We start from the raw sequence: 22,440 nt of genomic DNA on the forward strand, positions 1-22,440 counted from the left end.
GGATAATATTAGGATCATTCAAGGAAACTGGGAAATGCATCCAGCCTATAGAGAAAAATAATAGATTCAGTTTCACTTGTGTTTAGTTGGTGCGGTTATAAGTAGAAGATTTAAGTCAAACCAGTCACAATGACATTTTTATGTCATTGAATTTGAAATTAATATTGAATTAATGGAATTTTTCTTAATTTTTAATATAAACTTATAAATATTGTTCTTTATAAATTTAGAAAATCATGTAAGATGAAAACAATTATTTTCAAGGGATTCTTTGAATAATTTTTAGTAAATTCAAATTTATTAAATTCAACAGTATGAATCCATTAAACAATTTGTCCTATTTTATATCTTAATTAAATCCCCCTTAAACATTAAATTGCATTTATAAATTTAATAGAATTCATTTAAATTTTAAATACTTCCCATGTCTGATCTGGAACATTTAGAACCCTCATATGCAAATTCTTCCAAATATGAATTTATAATTTCTTATTAGTCTAATAAAGTTTATATGTATAAAGTATTACAGAATATTATATTACATTATAATTGATATGTATTTTATTAATATGTATTTTATTAAATACAGTAGAGGCCCAATGCATGAAATTCATGCATGGGTAGGGTCCCTAGGCCTGGCCAATGATCAGAGCCGATCTGCGGAGCAACCGGTAGGGTGATCAGGAGGCCCCCACTGGAACCCACGTTGGCTGGCCTGGAGCCTGTGGGCTGGGGGCAGCTCCTGTGTTGAGCGTCTGTGCCCTGGTGGTCAGTGTGCATCATAGGGACCAGTTGTTCCACCAGTCATTCTGCTGTTTGGTCAATTTGCGTATTAGACTTTTATTATGTAGGATATTATACAATTTATATTCTATAATAAAAGCATAATATGCAAATCGACTGAATGGCCGGACAGCAGACAGCCACACTATGGCACCCACTGGCGCCAGGCCAACCAGAGTGGGTGTGATGCAATTGGTCGGGGGCCTGGCCATCACGCCATGATCACCCTGCAGAAGGAGGCCCAGGCCATTGGCCAGCGGAGTGATCAATCAGAGGGCTTCATGATCTCCCCAAAGAGGGAGACCCAGGCCATCGACTAGCAGGCTACAGCCGGTGGGCAGGGCCTCCCTGTGTGGGGGCAATCCATCGCAGAGCCCTGGCTGGGTGGGCGGGGCCTATGTCTTTGGGGCAACTGATCACGGGGCTCCCAGACTGTGAGAGGGCGCATGCCGAATTTCGTGCACCGGGCCTCTAGTTATATATAATTTCAAGTCCTTTATATATATCAATAATTTAATAGATTTAATACAATTTATTATAACTTTCAACTTAAAATCACACGTCTAAAATTATTTTTATATTTGAAAGTGGATTTCAAGGTTAGTATGTCAGGTATTCTAATATTGCTAAATTTTCTCACACATTACAAGCATTTAAAAAAGTGAGATACACAAATTATCTTGATATTCACACTAAAGTACTAATATAATGCACTTAATTTATTTCATTTCTATATTTAATTCTAAATTTCCTCATAGGTAAAAATTAGCTCTCATTAAGAGAATCCATGTGAATGACAGGAGGTTGATTATTAACCAGTGATGTTTGAACAGGACAGAGGTCCTGAGAGCTATGTGGTTTCATGATAATTCCTCTGTGCTGCACATAGACACATTGTGTACTTTTTATGATCAATATGGCCACTGGGACTCACAGTCCATCCTTTTCAGCTAAGTCTGGTTTCTCCTGGATTAAAATTCCCCTCTGTACCACTGTATTCCAACAGAGATCACAGCAAACATCCTTCACTACTAGATAGGATTCTGCCTATTTTTAGTTTTCAGAATACTGTATTCTGCCTGTTTTTAGTTTTTAGAACACTTGAAGGCCATTTAACATTTCTTCTGTGTATAAGGAAGCCTGCATTTCTAGCATGACAGTTAACTGCCTCACAAACCTCCTCAAATGCCTTCAGAATTCCCTATTCTTTCTTTATTTTCCAAATCATTTTGTCCGGCCCCATCTCTAAGCATTTTAATGTCATCCATTCAGTTGTGCATACCTCACATATCTAAATAGTCATTCCACTTAACAAATCTAGAGAGAGATTTTGGGTGGTCTCCATAAAATGCAGATGAAGCCTGTATCCATAGAAAGGAATGCATGTATTGTTGGTGGGAATGTAAATTGGCACAGCCATTATGGAAAACAATATGGAAGTTCTAAAAAAAATAGAACTAACATATGACCTAGAAATTCTACTTCTGAGTACATATCTGAAGAAAACAAAATCATTATGCAGAAGAGATATCTGTGTCCCCATGTTCATTACATCCTTACTTACAACAGTCAAATAGCCAAGATATGGGAACAACCTAAATTTCTATCCATAGATTAATAAATAAAGAAAATGTGGTGTATATATATATATATATATATATATATATATATATATAGAGAGAGAGAGAGAGAGAGAGAGAGAGAGAGAGAGAGAGAGAAGTACTGTATGATCTCATTTTTATGCAAAGTCTAAAAATAATGAACTTGTAGAAACAGAGATCAGATTTGTGGTTGCCAGAGCAGGGGATGGGGTGGGAAAAATATGTGAAGGGTTCAAAAGGTACCAACTGACAGTTGTAAGATAAATAAGTTCTGGGGATGTAACACATACCATGGTGACTTTAGTTAACAATACCGTATGGTATATTTGAAAGTTGCTAAGAGAGTAGATTTTTAAAGTTCTCATCAAGGAAAAATGTAACTATGAGAGGTAATGGATGTTGACTGAACTTATTGTGGCAATTATTTTGCAATATATACACATATATAAAATCTCATATCGTACACATTAAACTTACAGAATGTTATATGTCAATTATTTTTTTAAATATATTTAATTGATATTTTACAGAGAGGAAGGGAGAGGGATAGAGAGCTAGAAACATCGATCAACTGTCTCCTGCACACTTCCCACTGGAGATGTGCCCACAACCAAGGTACATGCCCTTGACCAGAATTGAACCTGGGGCCTTTCAGTCTACAGGCTGATGCTCTATCCACTGAGCCAAACCAGTTAGGGCAATATGTCAATTATTTTTAATAAAAATAGAAAATAATGAAAGAAATGAGTGCATGTAGAAATGAGCAGACCAAATTACAGAACCTTAAGTGTTGCCCAAGTTCAAGAATTAAGAGAAGGAAAAAGCAAAAGAAACAGCAAATGTAGTTAGAAACATGGGAGAAGATCCAGGATCCCATGGAGCCATGAAAACTAATGGAAAGAGTTTCATGGAGACTGATGGGTAGTTTCAAAGAACTAAGTGGTCATGTGAAATTAGGAATGAGAAAAAGTATTCAGATTTGACTCAAAAGAATCTAGTTGAGAACTGGTTTTTATTTAAGTCAGATTTGACTCAAAAGAATCTAGTTGAGAACTGGTTTTTATTTAAGTCATGTTCCTGATATTACTGCCAAGTTACTTTCTCAAAAACTAAATGATGAGAATGATTGTAAGTCTACAGGAATGAATTTATACTGTTCAAGGCTGAAATAGGGTCATAATTGCATTTAAGTATATGAATAAGAATAAGTTAGTTGTTTAATGTGTTTTGCAAAGTGTTTAATGACAGTAAATATGTTTAAAGCATGCACATACAAGAAATAATCATTAAATATAGAGAAGAACATCTTGAGAGTATCTGACCTTAAGTACCTTTAAGAAGACCATAGGAAATCATTATAAATTTATGTATGTATCATATTTTTAGGAAAACAGGAGAGTGAGATATCTAGGTTCTTTTAAAAGCCTTGTTCTGAATTCTTACTTGTAAAGAAATTGAATAATGTATCTGAGATGCCAAGAAGAATTCCTAGAACATAAAGAGTACTAAAATAATATTAGACATCTTGCCACCAGCTCTAGATATTCATTCAGTCATTACAAAATTTATGTGCATCCTCTGTCCTAGGTATTAGGGAAAAATTATTGAATAAGATATTATACCAACATCCCTTACATCCTAGTGGGGGAGACATATTATAAAGTAAACAAACATATGAATAATATAATTATAATTTATTAGTTGTTATGAAGAACCTAAATAGGGGACAGAAGTGCAGAACACCTAAGGGCCCTGGGGAAGGCTACTTCTCAAAGATCTTTAAGAATGCCATCTCAGTGAGTTCAAATACTGGGAAGAGGATGGATACCAGAGCAAAGCTGGAGAGACAAGATGGAGTTTGTAGACACTATTGACAGGACCTGCTGAAATATTGCATATGATGAAGGAGGGAATTTGGGAAAAGATATTTATGCCATGGGCAATGGGATGCCATAAAATGAGATAGGTAATCAGGTGGATAAGGCCTGAGAGAAGTGTGGGATTAATAAATTAGTATTCGAACTCACTGAGATGAAAGTGCCTGGAATACATTTAAGTTGTCATACCAAAGTATAAAAAGGGTGTCCTGTGGAGTTAGAGAAAAGAACACACAGTAATAAATACAGTAAAGAAGCAATTATCATTATTCATGGAATAATAAGTGGACATATGAAAAAGTGGGCACAACTTACTTAAGTACCAGGGGTACACAGGTAACCTTTTGTGGAATGAATCAGGAGAGGTTTCTTATCTTACATGGTCTGTGGCAATATACCTAATGGCTCCTTTGAACAGATATACAAAGTTTGAGAATGTAGCCAAAGTGCTCCTTATTGCCATAACAAGGTTTGCTGATTTGTGATCATTTCAAGTTGCTCTTGCTGAATGACCATGTCCATAGTATTTTCGTCCAGGGGGAAAAAAATCCACACTTGGCTAGTGCTGAATTTTAACATGCAGAGCCCAGCATGAATTCCTAGCTTCAGTTTAACTAGATTTTTCTTTCTGGGACAAATAAGCCAACATGTTAAAAGTTTTATTTAACATTGACTTGCCTTCAGTCATTAGACAGAAAAATTAAGGCTGCAAGTCTGAATTGCACCTGTGATAAAACCAGTCACTGGGAATAAAAGATTTGATGTATTGAATTTGTACCAGTTAGAGAATCTGGTTATGTTTTCATTTTTCTCAAGTCATTTCCTTGAAAAAAATTCAACCAACTATGCATTTTGAGTACCTTTGCAGGACTTTTTATGAGTAGAATTTTTTTTTAAGGTCCATTAAGCCAACATTGTAGTACTTTCACTTCTGTATTTTAAGTTGTGCTTTCCTTTTATCTTTCATGCACAATTTAGCAGGTGAACACAAAATATTCAAGTTCTATTTCCACCTGAAATCCTAACACTAAGAACTGGTTAAAGCCAAAAAGGACTTCCATGAATTAGTAATAAGCACAGGGAGGTGATGATAAAGTAGACCTAAGCTGTCACTGAACACTTGTAAGTATGCATCCATAACTAGGGTCAAGGAAAGGTCCTTTTGGTATCTTAATCAAGTGCCATGCATGAGTTCATTCTCAGGACATTCCAGAAAAGTAGGCATTTTACAGAATAAAGTATTGAAATTTAGAAAGATCAAGTAATCTGACAAGAAAATGGGTGGAGCAGGATTTAAAGTCAGGTCTTCCTCTATAGCTTTTTCAACTACTCTACATCACCATACAAGGAGGTTAGGTACCAGCCCATCAAATTAAATATAACCCACAAGGAGAATGAAGAATAGTACGTACTACAGTTACAGCTTTGGAAAACCCAGCATTATTTCTGGGTTTGGGACTTTCTTGTGGGAGAGGTGAAATTTTCTTGTCCCCAGCCCTTGTTGGTGACCCCAGCAGCCTTGGTTCCACTGGAGGTGAAGGTGAAGAGGAGAGATGGCTAATGAGTTGAGAGGCATCTGTTGATTTCCTGTGCACCTTTTCTTAAAAGTGACTGGAGAAGGTATTCCAGCAAGATGAGGGAGAAAAAAATCAGAAAAAGGAAAGTATGAGGCCCAGGAAATAAGGAGAGATTCCTTGGCCCTGGGCCATTCAAGAACCTGGGGACTTATGGGGTCAGTCCTTGGTGACAGCCCCTGCTGTTCTTTTGTGTGTAGGCTCCCTTGGCCCATTCAGACTGGTGGTTCTTTCTTTTCTGCCCAAGCCAGGTAAGGCTTGTCCTCACAAAGGATCCGTAAGTAACAGTACTCAGTGGGGTTTCTCGTAGTCACCTAGACAGCCACCTCTTGCTGAGGTCTTGCTGCCCCCTAGTACCATCTTGGAGAAGGCCAGTCAGAAAACCTGTCACTCAGGCCCTCCTCCCAGGTGTCATATTTGGTTAGTCCCAACCTCTACACCCGTGTCAGAAAATACCGTTTCAGTTCTTCATGGTCCTGGCCCCAAGTTGCAAATGTGTGGTGTTAAACAAACTCTGACTTCTGCCTTTGTATTTGAAACATCTTTAAAGCGACAAATATTTAAAAATGAGAAGAGGTAACGTAAAATGTTGGATTTCATGCATCTCTTAATAATGCAGGAAATCTGGCAATATTGGCCCACAGACATGGAAGGCAGCAGCTAGCTCTAGATGAATTGAGTCAGTTTCCTTCAGGTGGGGCAGACACTTCTCAGTTACCACAACCCCCACCACTCCTATTGTCTTATATGCAAAAGGCTTTAATCATTTCAAGTCCCCTGTAGGTATTTGAGTCTGCAACCTCTACCTAGACCACACCGCAGAGCCACATTTATTAGCCTCTCCCTGCTGAATAAAGAGAGCCCCAGTTTGGGATACAAAAGTTCTAATTGTAGAATTCTCTTAAAAGGGATGAGAAAAGAAGGAAAATAAAACACAAATTGACATTTTTTTTTTTCATTTTGCCACCTACAACAGAAGAAAATTTGCTTAGAAAAGATGAAATACTTGCCTATGGATACATAATTCTAATCAGGATTTGAATTCAGGACTTTCTGCATTCAAAGTCCAAATCTTTTCCAATTCATAATAAAAAAGAGCATTATGAAATAGAGCAAAAGTTTAATATTTTTCCTCAAAAGGAGAGTTTATTGATTCCACCCTGAAATATTTAACTTTATCTATGAAAAGAGAAATTCAAGTGATCACTTGTCAAAAGAGTGAGCAGATTGTCATTGCTTAATTGTGTTCTATTTAAGTTTTCCCAACCTCCCACTTGACAACCAAATTACAATGTATTATTATACAAATATTTTCACTATTTGTAGCCAATTGATAAATGCCAAACAACTATGATTTGAGGATTGCTAATGTATATGTGTGTGTAATATATAGATAGATAGATAGATAGATAGATATAGATATATATAGATATTTATCAATCACACGCATATTGACACATACACACATATATATATCACGTATATTGACACATATACACACACGTGTGTGTGTGTATGTGTGTGTGTGTGTGTGTGTGTGTTTTTATATATATATATATATATATATATATATATATATATATATATATATATATATATCATGGTTGATGTTGCTTCCCAAAGCAGGTGTCTTTCATTAAAATGATCAATAACCAGAGTATAATTTAAATTTCTATAAAATATGCCATTACTCATAAAATACTAATGACAAAGGTTTATAGACTTTTCTATTCTTAAGTTTACTTTTATGGCCAAATTATATAAGTGTTAAAAACTTTTACTCTTTTCAATTTTACTTGGTAATGGCACAAGCTTGGTCTTGGTTTAAAATAAGACATAAAACAGAAACTAAAAAGTTTACATAATGTATTTTTTTAGGTTATATCCCCAGAATGGTGTTTTACAATCCTCGTAATCACTTAATCAAATAGCATGTTAAAATGCATCCTTAGGCAAGATATTGTAAGGAATGTCATCAAACGCAAGTTAAATTGACATATTTCCATAGAGCATTTATTTTAACAAATAAATGCTGAATTGATGTAGATACACAGAATATCAAGAATTACAGAATTTCTAATCTCAGACAAACCATGTAGTATGTGTGGGGAGAGAGAGGGGGGGCATTGATTATTTTTTAATGGGGTGTAGATGCAAGATTCCCTCCAGAAAGATTTCTTCAGAATTAACAGTCAAACCAAGATATGTGACTGGCAAATGGGTACTCCATAGTAAAGCCTTAACAAACCCGACTACATTGATTTCTTGGAAAGCTAAAATTATTTTTAGAAAACCAATATTATAAGATAAAGGTTACATAACTAGAATATTTATTTTAATAATTTTTGAGACAATTCTTTAAAAATGAGATATATTTCTCTGTTTTAGTAAATAGACTATGGTTTAAAGTTTTCTTGACCCCTCAGGATTACCATGTGTGATAGTAAATTTTGTGTGCTAATTGTCAAGATATTTGGTGGAACATTGTTCTGGGTGTGTCTGTGGGAGTTTTGTGAATTAAATTAACATTTTAATTGAAGACAGAGTAAAACAGATCGCCCTGCCTAATGTGGGAGGTCCTATCAATTACGACTTGAGTAGAACAAGAAGGCTGAGTGAGAAGTAACTCTTCAGTCTGACTGCCTTTAACTGTACATCAGTCTTCTCCTGCCTTCAGACTTGAATTGAAATATTGGCTCTTCTTGGGTCTCAACTCTCCTGATCTTGGAATGAAATTTACACTGTTGGCTCTCCTAGTTCTCAAGCCTTTTGACTCAGCCTGGAACTATAGCATGTGAGCCAATTTCTTTTAGTAAGTCATGTTAACATGAAGGGGAGCTGAGTGAAGACTAAATAGAACTTTCCATATTATTTTTTATAAATCTAAGATTATTTCAAAATATAAAGTTTAATGAAACAGTGAGAACTCTCCAGAAAAGAGTTTGAAACTTAAGGAATGATTCTCAAATTTTAATAATTTCATAAAGTGACTTAAAATAATGTGTACAATTAGGACCACATTATCATTCTAGAAAATTAAATGGAAATTGTATCTCAAAACACAGGCAAAAAAAAAAAATACAAAGAAATGGAAATCCTGAGTGAAAAACATTTATTTAGAAGACATATCTAGGACAAAAAAAAAATACGTGAATTATTTATATTCTAGAAAAAGGAAAAATAAAAGTTGAAGAATAATAAAATATACAGAGGAAAAATACCTGACCTGAAGAAAGAATAGAGCTGTTAGACTAACTCATCAAGTCTGTAGAATAATTCAGGGGGAAAAAATTCCAATATATTGAAGTATACCCTAACAAAAGTTTCTGAACTCCAAGAATATAGAGAAAAACTTACAAGCTTCCATCTCAGAGACCAAAGGTTATTTCCATTTGAAAGGAAATCAAACTAGCATCTGGATTCCCAATAACAACACTAGCAGTTAAAATATAGTAAAATAACATTTACAGGGTTCTCAGAGGAAATGAGTCTATTCCAAGAACCCTATAACCAGATATCCTATATAATAAAGAGGTGATATGCAAATAGACCCTCACTCCATTACCCCCTCACAAGATGGCTGCGCCCACAGAGGAGGCGGGGTTCCCGTAACAAGCGGTCAGCAGGAACCTGAGACTACATAGTACCAGGCCAGAGCAGAGGACCTAAGGCTATGCCCCCCGCCCAGTGGGGCTTGACAGGGGACATCAGGCTGCGCCCCCCTACCCGGCGGGGCTTGACGGGGGACCTGAGGCTGTGCCCCCAGCCCAGGGGGGCTTGACGGGGGTGGGGCTGGCCAGGTGTAGATCTTACCCAGTGGGGGTGGGGCCAGCTGGGTCTGGGTCTCGTGCACTTTTGAGGTGCATGCGGATGGGCGGGGATTTGACTCTGGGTCCCACGGTGTGCCCCAGACTCTGAAAGAAGGAAGATTGTCATATACATTTTACTAATTTTCTTTCATCTCTGACACTTCTATTATAGAGATAGGGCAAATAGCAATATTAAAATATTTCCTCTACTTAATTCCCTTTTAATGCGCATGAATTTCATGCACCAGGCCACTAGTACTAATATATTGTTCATCTGACAATAGAAGGACATCTGAGACATATAAGAATTATAAGAGTATGCCCCACTAAATGGAAAGTGAATTAAAACATTGTTGAAGTAGAGAATGATGAAGAATACAAGAAATTGTGATAAGCAGTGAATCATATTTATATATGATATATATATATATATATCCACAAACGTATACATCAAAATTCACTGGAGTGGTTATGAGAACATGAATAGGAATTGTATTATTAAATAATTTTAAACTTCTCTAAGTCCTATGAGGTAGGAAGATATTGATGAGCAAATGAAGTTAGAGGGGAAAAAAAGCTTAATATGTATTAAATTAATAATTGCAAAGTTCCTCACAAATATTATTTAGAAACATTTAATTTGCAATGATTATAGTTTTAAAAAGTCTACTTATTTATTTGCTACAGAAGATAATTGCATGTGGCTTTACTATTTTTAGCTCCCTGAACTATTAGTTTTATCTGTTTTATTTTCTTTAAAGTTTCTCAAACTGTGTATTGTTTTTGGTTGTTTATTTTATTAAAAGCTAATGGGGTGTGTTTTTGACCACAATTCTCCTTTAGCATGGATGACACAAAAATGTTTATCTTTTATACTTGCTGTCCACATAAAATAAATGCATAAGGTTTTTAATGCTATAGAAAAACTATTGCCACATGAGCACGACCACCTCCATCCCCCCTCAACCAGTGATAGATGAAATAGTTCCAGAGAGTTAGTGGAATTAACTGTTTATAGTAAAGTTCAGGAAATTGCTACTTTAGTTCGTCTAATGGCCCAAAGATCATTTACCTCCTAAAGGTAAATAGGTACTTTATGGATAAAACTGAGCCCAACCTGTGGTTGATCTCTAGATTCCCTCTTACCTGCATAAAAATCTGATACCTAGAATCTGATTCCGTCATAGCTCTTGCCCTTATGTGTCCAATTATTTCCATTTTGGAAAAAAAATTCATTGGAGGCCTAATTAACTCTGGGATGGCAATTGGTATCTGGACTTCAGGGGCAATCAACAGAGAGTATTTAATAACCTTGAAGAAAGACCACAGTATGGTTACATTTCCATAAAGCAAAACAAAATAAAGCAAAAAGAAAAAGTAAGTCCATATCTATGAGTTCAGTACTTTATTCAATACATCAATAAATAAAGTAACAAGACTTTGATTCTTTGGAAGTTTGTATAGCCTTTAGGTTTTTCTTTTTGCCTAAAGCAACAACTTCTTATTTATTTAACTTTAATTCAACAAACACCTATTGCCCATCTCCCCTGTGCCTGATGCTAGTGGGGATGAGGAACCATTGGCTACAATGCTGGAAAATACAGAATGGGGCATGTAAGAGATCAAGAAAAGGCTCAGAGTATGTTCGCATGCCTGAGTCTTATGTTGTTTTTCCCCTCCCTTTCATTGTATTTTAAAAATGTATTTATTCAAGTCTCACCCCACAAGCAACAGCTAAAAGCTGTCCTTCATGACCACCACCACATCCACTTCCCAGTACTTACCATTATCAACCTGATAGTCTCCTTCCTATAACTTTATATACAAATAGAAGCACATAATTTTTATTTGTGGAATCATGCTGTATGAATGGTTTTGTCACTTGGTTTAAACTAATGATAAATTTTGGTCATTCCAATTCTTTACATATATGTCCTAGTCATCCTTTAACAAAATTATTGTAGGATACTTTTTGATGGGCATTTATTTTATTCTTTTTTTCTGTACTGTATCATGCTACAGTGAAGATCATTACAAATATATGCATGAAAATATTTTTAAAGAATAGATTTCTATTAGTGGACTTATTAAGTGAAAAGTTGTGTATTTAACATTTTGATGTTACAAACTAGGCTTTACCAATGTATACTCCTATCTATGGTCTATGAGAAAGCTGATTTCTTGCAGCCTCACCAATGCATCTTATTGTATCATCATTCAATCGAATAGGAAAAAATTATTTTAGTTTGCATTTCCTTGATTATTCAGGTTTTCTTTGACCATTTGTATTTCGTCTTTTTTTATTTTTAAAATATATTTTTATTGATTTCAGAGAGGAAGGAAGAGGGAGAGAGATATAGAAACATCAGTGATGAGAGAGAATCATTGATCAGCTATCTCCTGCAAGCCCCCCACTTGGGATTGAGCCCACAACCTGGGCATGTGCCCTTGACCAGAATCAAACCTGGGGCCTTTCAGTTCACAGGCTGACACTCTATCCACTGAGCCAAACTGGCCAGGGCTCATCTTTTTAAAAATTGTTTGTTTGTATCCTTTTATTATTCCTCCATCCAGTTTTTAAAAAATTTTACTCTTAATTTCTTAGACTTTTTAAAAAACATGCTTGATATTAATCCTTGGTCTGTTAAATATGGCACTTGTCTTTTTGTTTTTGGTTCCTGGGGATGTTTTATCCTGACATAAGATCAAATCAGCTGTCTTTTCCTTTATGTCTGTTGAGTTTAGTCAATTACTTAGGAAAATCTCCATCTTAAGCTCATAAAACTATATCTCCTTTACATTTTTCCATACTTCTCTAGTTTTGCTTCTTACTGTTAGGGTTTCTGAAGGAGGAACACACGAGGCCAAAGCAGTAAGGGATTATAAATTTATTAGGTCATCTGGATACCAGATGGGCTGAGCCCAAAAATGGCGCCAGCCCCCAAAGACGGGGAGTCAGAGGTTTTTAAAGCCTAGGCAGGCTTTTTCTGTGCAGAGAATTCTCTGTGTAGGTCTGGGTTCTGGGAAAGTCGGGAGGGGAGAGATAATGGTCTTAGCAAGTGGAATGTGGTCTAAGCAAGTGGAATGTCCTTTGTGAAGTGGCCTAAAGGTCAGTCCCAGGGGAGAGTGTATCGATTCAATTATTTGATCAGACCTAACACATATACTGAGTTGTATTTTTAAGGATTAGTCAGAGCAGCCACATGAAGAAGACTTAGAAAGGTTTCTAAACATTTATTTGAGGTAATTTTCCCAGATTTTAGAAATTGAATGAGAAAGAAACAAAGTGCCTTGTCCTTTGAACTTTTTGAGGACATTATCTGTGTTATAGCCACTGATATATTCAAGTGTACCCTGATGTGTCCTCTTCTTGTCTATTTCCCCTTCCAGTCTGCTGATAACTGGGCTCTCTCTAGTTAGTTATCTGAAAGACTTCATCCTTCTTTCATTCCCTGACCTGTCCTAACGACTGGGAAACCAAGAATCTCCTTAAGCCTGGGAGAATGAAGAAAAAAAAAAAAAAGGAAATAGATCAGAAGAGCCTTCTAAGGACTATAAGCCTGAGACATATAAACATAAGCTATTTTCTGTGCAACCTGTCAAAGAGGGGCAAAGGAGAAGTGAAAGGCCCTTTCTTGCCCCTGTCTTATGTGAATCCATATGAGGCTAACTTCTCCCATCCCTCTGCATGGAGCTCTAACACACAAGGTCAACACTCAGGCCCACTCTGGGGAAGGTAGTTCATCACTTAAGTCCCATTGCACCAGTTGTAGCAAAAGCTGTTTCAAGACCGCCGTCTCTCTGTTGTTCTCCAAAGCCCTGATCTGGGCATAAGCAAAAGACAAAAATCTAGAACAGGAAACCTAAGAGTCCTTTATCTTGGAACGCCCTTTAATAACTGAGAACATACTTTTTGCTTAATCTGATTTCAATGGGTTGGTACACGTCATGTAATTTATCTTCCAGAACAGGGTGTTCTGTTTCTACATCTTTCTTCCATTGTCTATGGGACTACTAAAAAATTGAAAAAACAAAGAAGTTTTTTACTCTTAGCAAAGTACTTAATAAATTTAAACAAAACATGACTTTTATCTTGGCTAAAAACGCAAACAAAAAACTCCATGAGTAAATTATTTCATTGTGTAAGAATGGGAAGTGGTCAGGAATTTTGCTTTCCTCTCATACAATTCCCACCTCCACATCCCCTTAGATAAACATCTGTGAGAGGGTTTGGAGCGGTAGGCCCTGCCTTCTTAACAGGGCCTCTGACTTGCCTGGTCTCTCTTTTGAAGGGAGCATGAGTGTGATTCCAGTGCTACTGTCCCTTGTCAATATCAAATAAGTGTCCGGCCTTATGCTTTGGGTGCCCGCCTTGTGCTTTGCCTTCTTGGTTGCTGAGGCCTTTAAGATGTGTGCTTCAAGCAGCCGAACCACATGCTGCAGGCTGGCTGTGGAGTGCACTCTCGTTGCCAACCCTCAAAATGAGAGCATACATAGTACTTCCAAAACTGCCACTGATAACCTCTTACAAAGGCTTCAGTCTCACCGTGTTGTGAGTATATGTCTGAGCTACAAAAGGGTGAGAGAGCGAAGGTATTCATTCAGACAATTACTGGCCATGAGTAACCATTACCAGTCATCCTCGAGAATGCTATGATTTGCAAATTTATTCTTACACTCTAGATGGTCTTTTCACTCTCATGTTGAAGTGCTTTGAAACACCAAAGTTTTAATTTTGATGAAGTCCAGAGTAGCTATTTTCTTTTACAACTTATGCGTTTAGTGTCATGTCTAAGAAAGTATTGCTTAATCCAAAGTCATGACACACCTATGCTTTTTAAAATAGTTTCACAGTGTGTTTTTGTTTTGTTTGTTTGTTTTCACATTTAGGTGTTTAATCCATTCAGAATTAATTTCTGTGTTTGCTGTAAGGAAGGGGCCCAAGTTAGTTTTTTACATGTGGATATCCAGTTTTCCTAGCACCATTGTTGAAAAAACTATCTTATCCTCATTGACTTATCTTGGCATCTGTGTTAAAAATCAATTGACCATAAATGTAAAGGCTTATTTCTAGACTGTCAATTCTGTTCCATTGATCTCTATATCTACTCTTATTCCATTACACACTTTTTAAAAAATTTAGAAATAACTTTTTATTGTAATGTCTATAGCATAGACATGGGTAAAGTTGACGCTTGTCAAGTTATCTGCCATAACGGAAGGATTTTAGACTACCCCACCTTTCATTTTAACAAACATGCTGAGATCAAGCAGCTTGTGCATTCAAAAGAGCTAGGATGTCTTTCAGAAAAAAATCAGTATCTATTATGAGTAAACTATCCATGAGGCATGTATTCAGGTCTATCAACATTATGTAGCACCTACTAGGTACCTGGAATTCTTCTAATTGTTGGGGTCACATTGCCCAGAAAGCATGTCCTATAAGGCATCTCACAATCCAGGCTCCTGGGAGCTCTATTACTCACTATCTTGATTACTATAGCTTTGTAGGAAGATTTTATTTAACAAATGTGAGTAATTAAAATTTGTTTCTATACTTCAAGATTGTTTTCTATTCTGGGCTACTTGCATTTCCATGTGAATTTTAGGATCAGTTTGTCAATTTCTTAAAAAAGTCAACTAGGATCTTGATAAGAATTTGAATCAGTAGATTAATAATATTAAATCTCCTAATTCATGAATATAGCATGTCTCTCCACTTATTTAGGACTTATTTAGTTTCTTCCAACAATATTTGTTAGTTTGTGTAAAAGTTTTGCTCTTTTGTTGATGCATTTCTAAATATTTTTATTAATTGCACATTAAATTGTTTTTAAATTTCATTTTAAATTACTCATTGCTAGTGTAGAGAAATACAGTTGGTTTTTAAATATTAATATTATATCCAGAAATCTGCTGAACTTATTAGTTCTAATAAAATTTATTGGGTTCCTTAGGAGTTTTCTATACAAAAAATCATGTCATCTGTGAATAGAGATAGTTTTACTTCTTTCTTTCCCTCTGGGTGCCTTTTATTTCCTTTGCTTGCCTAATTCTCTGGCTAGAACTTTCAGTACAATATTTAATGGAAGCAGACAGATCAGATATTGTCTTGGTTCTGATCTTAGGAGGGAAGCTTAACCTTTCACCAGTAACTACGATATTAGCAGTGAATTTTTCATAGATGCCTTTTATAGTTTTGAGAAAATACCCTGCTATTTCTAGTTGGTTGGCTATGTTTATCATAACAGGGTTTTGCATTTTTTTCAAGTGTTTTTTTCTGTCTATCAAGATGATTATATGGTTTTGTCTTTAATTCTGTTGGCATGCTATATTACACAAATTGAATTTTGATGATAAGCTAACCTTACATTCCTATGATAAACCCCACTTGAGATTAGATATAGATATAGATATAGATATAGATATAGATATACTTTTTATATATTGATGTATTCAGTTTGATTATATTTTGTTGAGGATTTTTGCATCTATATTCATAAATTATGTCCATCTGTGGTTTTCTTTTGATGTCCTCAAGGTCAATGATTTGTTTTCCTTTTGGCTCAAATCTACTATTGAGATCCTCTAGTGAATTTTTCTTTTTGAATACTATACTTTTCAACTCCAGAATTTTCATTTGATTCTTTTAAATAATTTCTATCTCTTTATCAGTATTCTTTGTTTGATGCGCCATTCCTATTATGCCCCCCTTTAACCATTCTTTAAGTTTGGTTCAGGGCCTAGTATGTTAACTTAGCTGGTTTGAGGCTGGATGATCTGCTTCCCTCTGAATGATGGGAGTGTGCTTAAAAGCCTAGAAGTGCCTGAGTCATTTTTCCTACCTTAAGGTAAAATAACATGAGGATTAAGCCAATATGTATAAAGGAGGACAATGATGGGAAGAGATCCAAGGAATGTGTTGGAATGCTGATGGTGACTTAACATTTGAATCAATCAGCACTGAAGTCTTCCCCAATTATATTTTCAGTTATATGAGCCTAGAAATACCCCTTGTTAGGAGAACTTGGCTTGTGAATGAAAGTATCTAATAGTTTTAACTAATTAAACATGTAGCAAGGGCAAAACACTGTGTCAAATATTGAGTTTTGTCATTATATTTGTCTAGTATATATCTGTTGTGTGTTTTTCCTAATACGATGTATTATTTATATCATTTTGTACATACAGATAATTATAGTACATTAATAATTAAAATGGTATAGAAAATGTGCTACCTGGTATATTAGGTGAGGAAGAATAGGCAAATGTTGAAGAAAATTTATCAGCATTTAGAATGTTTTGTTGCTGATGACACTATTATGTTTAATTCAAATTAGAAAATTGTGGTTCTTTCTCTTTATATGAGTAGGCACCAACTCTCCTTGCCCTAAGACAATTATTTGGGGATGGGGTTTTACAAATAGTTTCAGATAGAGAGAAAATAAGATAAAGATAAACAAAGGGTGATAGATTTCCTGAGCCTGTTTGGCAAGAAGTGGAAAAGAAAAAGAAAAATATAACGAACTGATGAATAAGACATGGAAATAGAATTAACAGGGAAAGGAAGAGAGAGAGAGAGAGAGAGAGAGAGAGAGAGAGAGAGAGAGAGAGAGAGAGAGAGAGAGAGAGAGAATGAATGGTGTGTCCTAATCCTAAAAGAGAAAAAAACAATGTTGGGAAAATATATTGAATTTCAGGGGGGGAATATAGCTTCGAAAACTTTTGTGGCCTCATTATATTTTAGTTTTGAGCAACCATGGACTTTTGGAATCACCATGTGGTCGATATGACCTCATTATTTAGGGATGGATTTGCATATCTTTGACCCCACATGTGTTAACTCTTGACCCCAGCTGTGAGGCACAGGGGTTTCTCTCTCTTTCTGGCACACAGCCTGGCTTCCTTTCTTGGAATATGGGAAGAAACAACAACACCGAGAGGACAGCTCTTTCAGGGCACAGAGACCAGGGAGGCAGGCGATCCCTGTAGGACTATAAACAAGTTCCTCTAAGCCCCGGGGCAGGGAGCTTGAGTCTGTTCCTTCTCCCTTATTATATAAAAAGACAAAATGGACATTGCATGTGTCAATATGCACACTTTGTTGGCCTTAAACTTATATTATGGATGTTGCCCAAAATAAGGAATGCATAAGCTTCCAGCAGAGTAGACAGAATACTGTGTATGAATAGACCAGGATATGTTTTTCTAAAAATACTTTTTAATTAGGCACCTTGGGCCTGCATGATTACATTCCTGCCATTTCATCCACACTTGTATTAGATCCTTATATATTATTCTACTCTTCAAATGAAGTCAACAAGAGGACAATAGTTAAGGATCACAGAATCCCAATCAAGCCAGTGAGGAAATGTCAGTTAGGCTATTCAAACGCAGTGAATGGTAATGTTAAGTCACTATTGTCCATTCCTGGCCTATAAGTAAAGCGCAAGCCTGTAGGAGTTGATAGAGTAATAGGTTATTCTTGTATGAAGGAAAGGCTAAGAGAATGTTAAACAGACTTGCCAGACAGAATCAGAAGACCGTGTTTAAAGTCTGGCTGTTCCCTGCTACTCACTAGCTATGTGATCTGGGGCACCTCAGGCAGTACATCTCAGGTGTTATCATCACCTATAAGATGAAGATAATAATAACACCTTTTCCTACCTTCCATAAGGGTTCTTAATGAGATTCAAATAAAATAACACATAAGAAACCGCTTTATAAACTACAATGTGCTGTCCATTAATTTTTGTATGACTTTCTAGATTTGGATGTGTGTTTCTAAGTGCCAAGGGATATTTGTTTATGAAGTCCACAGACTATTTTTAAAAGACATCATAGTCAATAATTTCAACCTACAGTGTGGCCTTGACTTACGAGTGTCCCGACTAACGAGTTTTTCGAGATACGAGCTGTCTCTCGGCCGATTTTTTGCTTTGAGTTGCGAGCTAAAATTCGGGTTATGAGCCAGCTTCAGATACCCACCGCTAGTTGGAGCAGCGAATGTCACAGTGAATGCCACAACATCAGCCCAGCATCACCTGTCTCACTCGTTCACTTTATGATTTGACATACGAGTAATTTGAGTTACGAGCTCCGTCACGGAATGAATTAAACTCGTAAGTCAAGGCCCCACTGTATTTAATTACGTAACAGATCAATTCTACTAACAAAACTAGTATAATTTCTCTCTTTTTTTTTCTTCTAGCACTGCTGAGACTTTTATAAACACTCTAGTTAGCAGAGAAGTAATAGGGGACAGGGATGAGAGTAGATAAATTTGGAAAGTTAATGAAGTTAGTGAATAGGCCCCAACATGATAAGTAGTCCCTGAATAAGAGTAGCATTACTAAAAATTAACAAGACTATCATCAATACTCTTATTCAGGTCTTGATACTTTCTAATCACAATGCAGAAGAATAGAGAATACACATAATAAATATTATTCTAATGTTTTCTTTAAATGTAGTAAATTTTGTATGAAGCTAGGGCAATATGTGGTTTAAAAATAACAGCTGTTTTATGACTTTTCAAAAATTGTTCTGCTCCAGGAAATTTAGCTAAGAAAACAACTCAGATAGTGCCCTGACTCCCATTTGCATTTACTGCTAAGCCAGCTAAGTCCAGAGAGGCTGAATCTTATCACAACGCCTGTGTTTGGCACCACCAAATAATTTACTCACCGAGGCAAAGAAAAAAGAAATTCTCAGGAAAACACTTATTTTGTTTCCCTCACCACGCAGTGTGGGGCACAGATGCTCTGGACCCCTGCCTCTACTGCTCTGGCTGCCTTTGGATATAGATCTGAAACATCCAAATTCAAGAGAGCCCTGCTTTTTAAGGAACAACAGAGAGAGGGAACCCCGACAAATAAATCCTATGAATAAGAGAATTATAAATAATGGCATAATATAAATCTGAATAAAATAAGGAACCAGAGTGCAAACAATCAGTTTTTCCCCCAAGTCCCTGAGGTCTGGGAAAACTATTATTCTAAGACTGTTAAGTATAAGTGGGGGGGGGGGGGGGGGAGTGTTTTGTGTGTTTGCATATTCACAATCTTGAAATACAACAAATATGGGAAAGCAATTATTCTAGTATATAAGGAAAAAATAGACAATTTTTACAAAATAACTATACTGGTGGAAATAAGGGTATTTAATTGATTAGTTTTGAAATGCATTTCATGGATGAGTAGGACCTCTGGTGTTAAACTAGAGAAAGTTCACAACTTATATATCTTACTGGCAGAAAGAGAAGCAAATGTAATTTTCCAAAAGCTTATCATTGGAGGTTGTGGGCCCTTGTTTTGTGACCTTTCCTTCAACACTTCATTTTCTCCCTCTCTCCTTGCCTCCTCACTCTCACAAGTATAAATAAGTGCTACTATGTGCTAGGCACTATCCACATGAAAGAATATTGTCTTTGTTGTTCTGATTACTTAACTTTACATATTACATGTATTTCTGCAATCCTATATGGGGGGAAAAGCAAGATTACAGTATACATATAGTATACATATTTTAAATGTTTCTATCTTAGCTTAAAATTCATTTGTTAATTTTATAAAGACAAAAAGAATGATGAAAACAAGAACCTCTTAAGTGTGTCCCATGTCATAACCCAATAGTGTAAGATGCCTCAAACAATAAAGTCAGGAGGATTCAGACAAAAAAACAATGAAACGTAAAATTGCTAGGACATCTTTTTTAAAAAAATATTTTTATTGATTCCAGAAAGGAAGGGAGAGGGAGAGAGAAAAAGAGAAAGATCAATGATGAGAGAGAATCATTGATCGGCAGCCTCCTGCATGCCCCACACTAGGGATCAAGCCTGCAACCTGGGTATATGCCCTAACCAGGAATTGATCCATGACCTTCTGGTTCATAGTTCGACACCCAACCACTGAGCCACACTGGCTTGGCTGCTGGGACATCTTGTGATTTTTCATCATCATACTAATAGAGGGTTATCGAACTCCCCAAATGCAGACATCTATTAGCAAGATGATTTTTTGGGTGTGTGTGATCAGATGATTCCTGAAAACAGAAAGATAAATATCTGATGGACTTTTCTCCCCCTCCAATCACAGAGGGTTTCACATTATTACTTCATGAGCTTTTTAAAAATATTGACTAGGTGGGAGCATTGTTAATCTGAGTTTTGCTATTCTGACAGTTCCTCAAGCTGTGGTGCAAATCTCTATTTCTTCCTTACCTTGTGCATTCCATCCTTCCCTTGAGCCCCCTTTGTGAGCAGTGGGAATCCCACACATAATGCCATGAATCTCAGTAAACACTCTTTGTTTCTACATGACTAATGGCATTGCACCTAGTGCCATACTAAGGCATGGAAATATACATGGAAAATGATACAATATTTTTCTCTATTATTTTGTTTATGGAACCTCTTTGAAAGCCTTGACTTTGCTAATTGAGAGTCAGTTCAACACAGAGGGTGCAGCCATTACCTTTCTTAGAATATTTTTTCTTAGAATATTTTGTTAACTCTAGAAACATGTCTAATGTAATACTGGTAACAATATTTACATATTTGGGGGGTGGTCTATGTAATTTTCCATCTAAATTTATGAAAAGCTAATTAATTTTCATGAAAACATTTCTTTGAAGTATTTAGATTTGTAAGAATAAGGCAAACTTCTTCAATCAGCATCATAGAGCAATTAGAAGGCAGCTGTATAATTTGTTACAAAGTGAAAATAAATGTGATGAATATTGTGCTTGAGTTGGATTTTGTTTCACACCAGGTGAATAACTTTTATTTAGAAGTTTTCCTTGTAATTCCAAATTATTCATTAGAATTGTTTTTTTTCTTTTCCTTTTTTAAGAATTGTTTTTAATAGTCATTCTCACCACACAATTCATGCAGTATCTACTCAGCCACCCCAAAGATTCAATGAGCTTCATAATTCCAAACAAGTTCTATTAAACTGCCAAAAATCCTAATAGATTATAAAAATGAAACGCTGTCTCCAATTTTTAGCCGTACAAATTCTATTCTTGACTATTGAGAAATGCAAGTTCTGACACTATTCATTATGTCAAGTTGAGGACTGTGGAACTAAAAGCAATCCCCCCCCCCCTTTCTTCTGGATGTTTTTACTTGCCCTTACAAAAAATTAAAATTGTCTAAGCCATGTCCAAAGGATACCCTAAAATGAATTATTCACTCCATGGCTCTGAACACACACACACACACACACACACACACTTGGAGCTGGTAAGCGGTAAGCAACTTCAGGGCAGGTGCAGTGCGAGTAGAATATCAGGAAATTGGATCCAGCTGAGAATTCCAATTACCTAATGAGGGTGATCTGCTTTCACTCTAATTTCTTGGTGTATCTAATTCATTATCATCTCTAGCATAAAAATCATGCTTTAAAATCACACTTAAAAAAATGGAAATAAATATTCATCTGGCCGAGTTCTTTTATTTGGTTGGAGGAGACGGAAATTTCAAGTTACAAAGAAATACAAACGATAAAGACTTAAGATGGAGCAGTAACAAAGAATCCTCGAAAGGGTCCGCCACTGCTTTGTTCTGGTACACTGCTTAAGAGAAGGACACATCACAGGGAATTTGTGAAACACAAAATGCAATTTTTATTGGTCTGCTGGGGAGTGAAATAATTATACCTAGCTCTAGCAAAAACCCTGAGCTGTCCTCGGGCAGCTCTTATTCAGCCCGAGTTATCATTATTAGTAATTTCCAGCCAGGCTCTGACTACCGGCGTGAATCAGCCCGCGCCAGGCCCCTCTCTCGCCCGCCGCA

At 36.2% G+C, this 22,440-nt stretch overlaps 1 protein-coding gene across 2 annotated transcripts in view; it reads left to right on the forward strand.

Annotated features, from left to right (window-relative positions):
* The window catches only part of KCNN2 (potassium calcium-activated channel subfamily N member 2), a 362,515-nt gene that overhangs the window by 192,727 nt on the left and 147,348 nt on the right, over positions 1 to 22,440 (forward strand). The gene's annotated exons all lie outside the window — the stretch shown is intronic.

The sequence above is a fragment of the Myotis myotis genome, unplaced genomic scaffold (assembly GCF_014108235.1).
Source record: "Myotis myotis isolate mMyoMyo1 unplaced genomic scaffold, mMyoMyo1.p scaffold_m19_p_5, whole genome shotgun sequence".
Lineage (NCBI taxonomy): Eukaryota > Metazoa > Chordata > Mammalia > Chiroptera > Vespertilionidae > Myotis > Myotis myotis.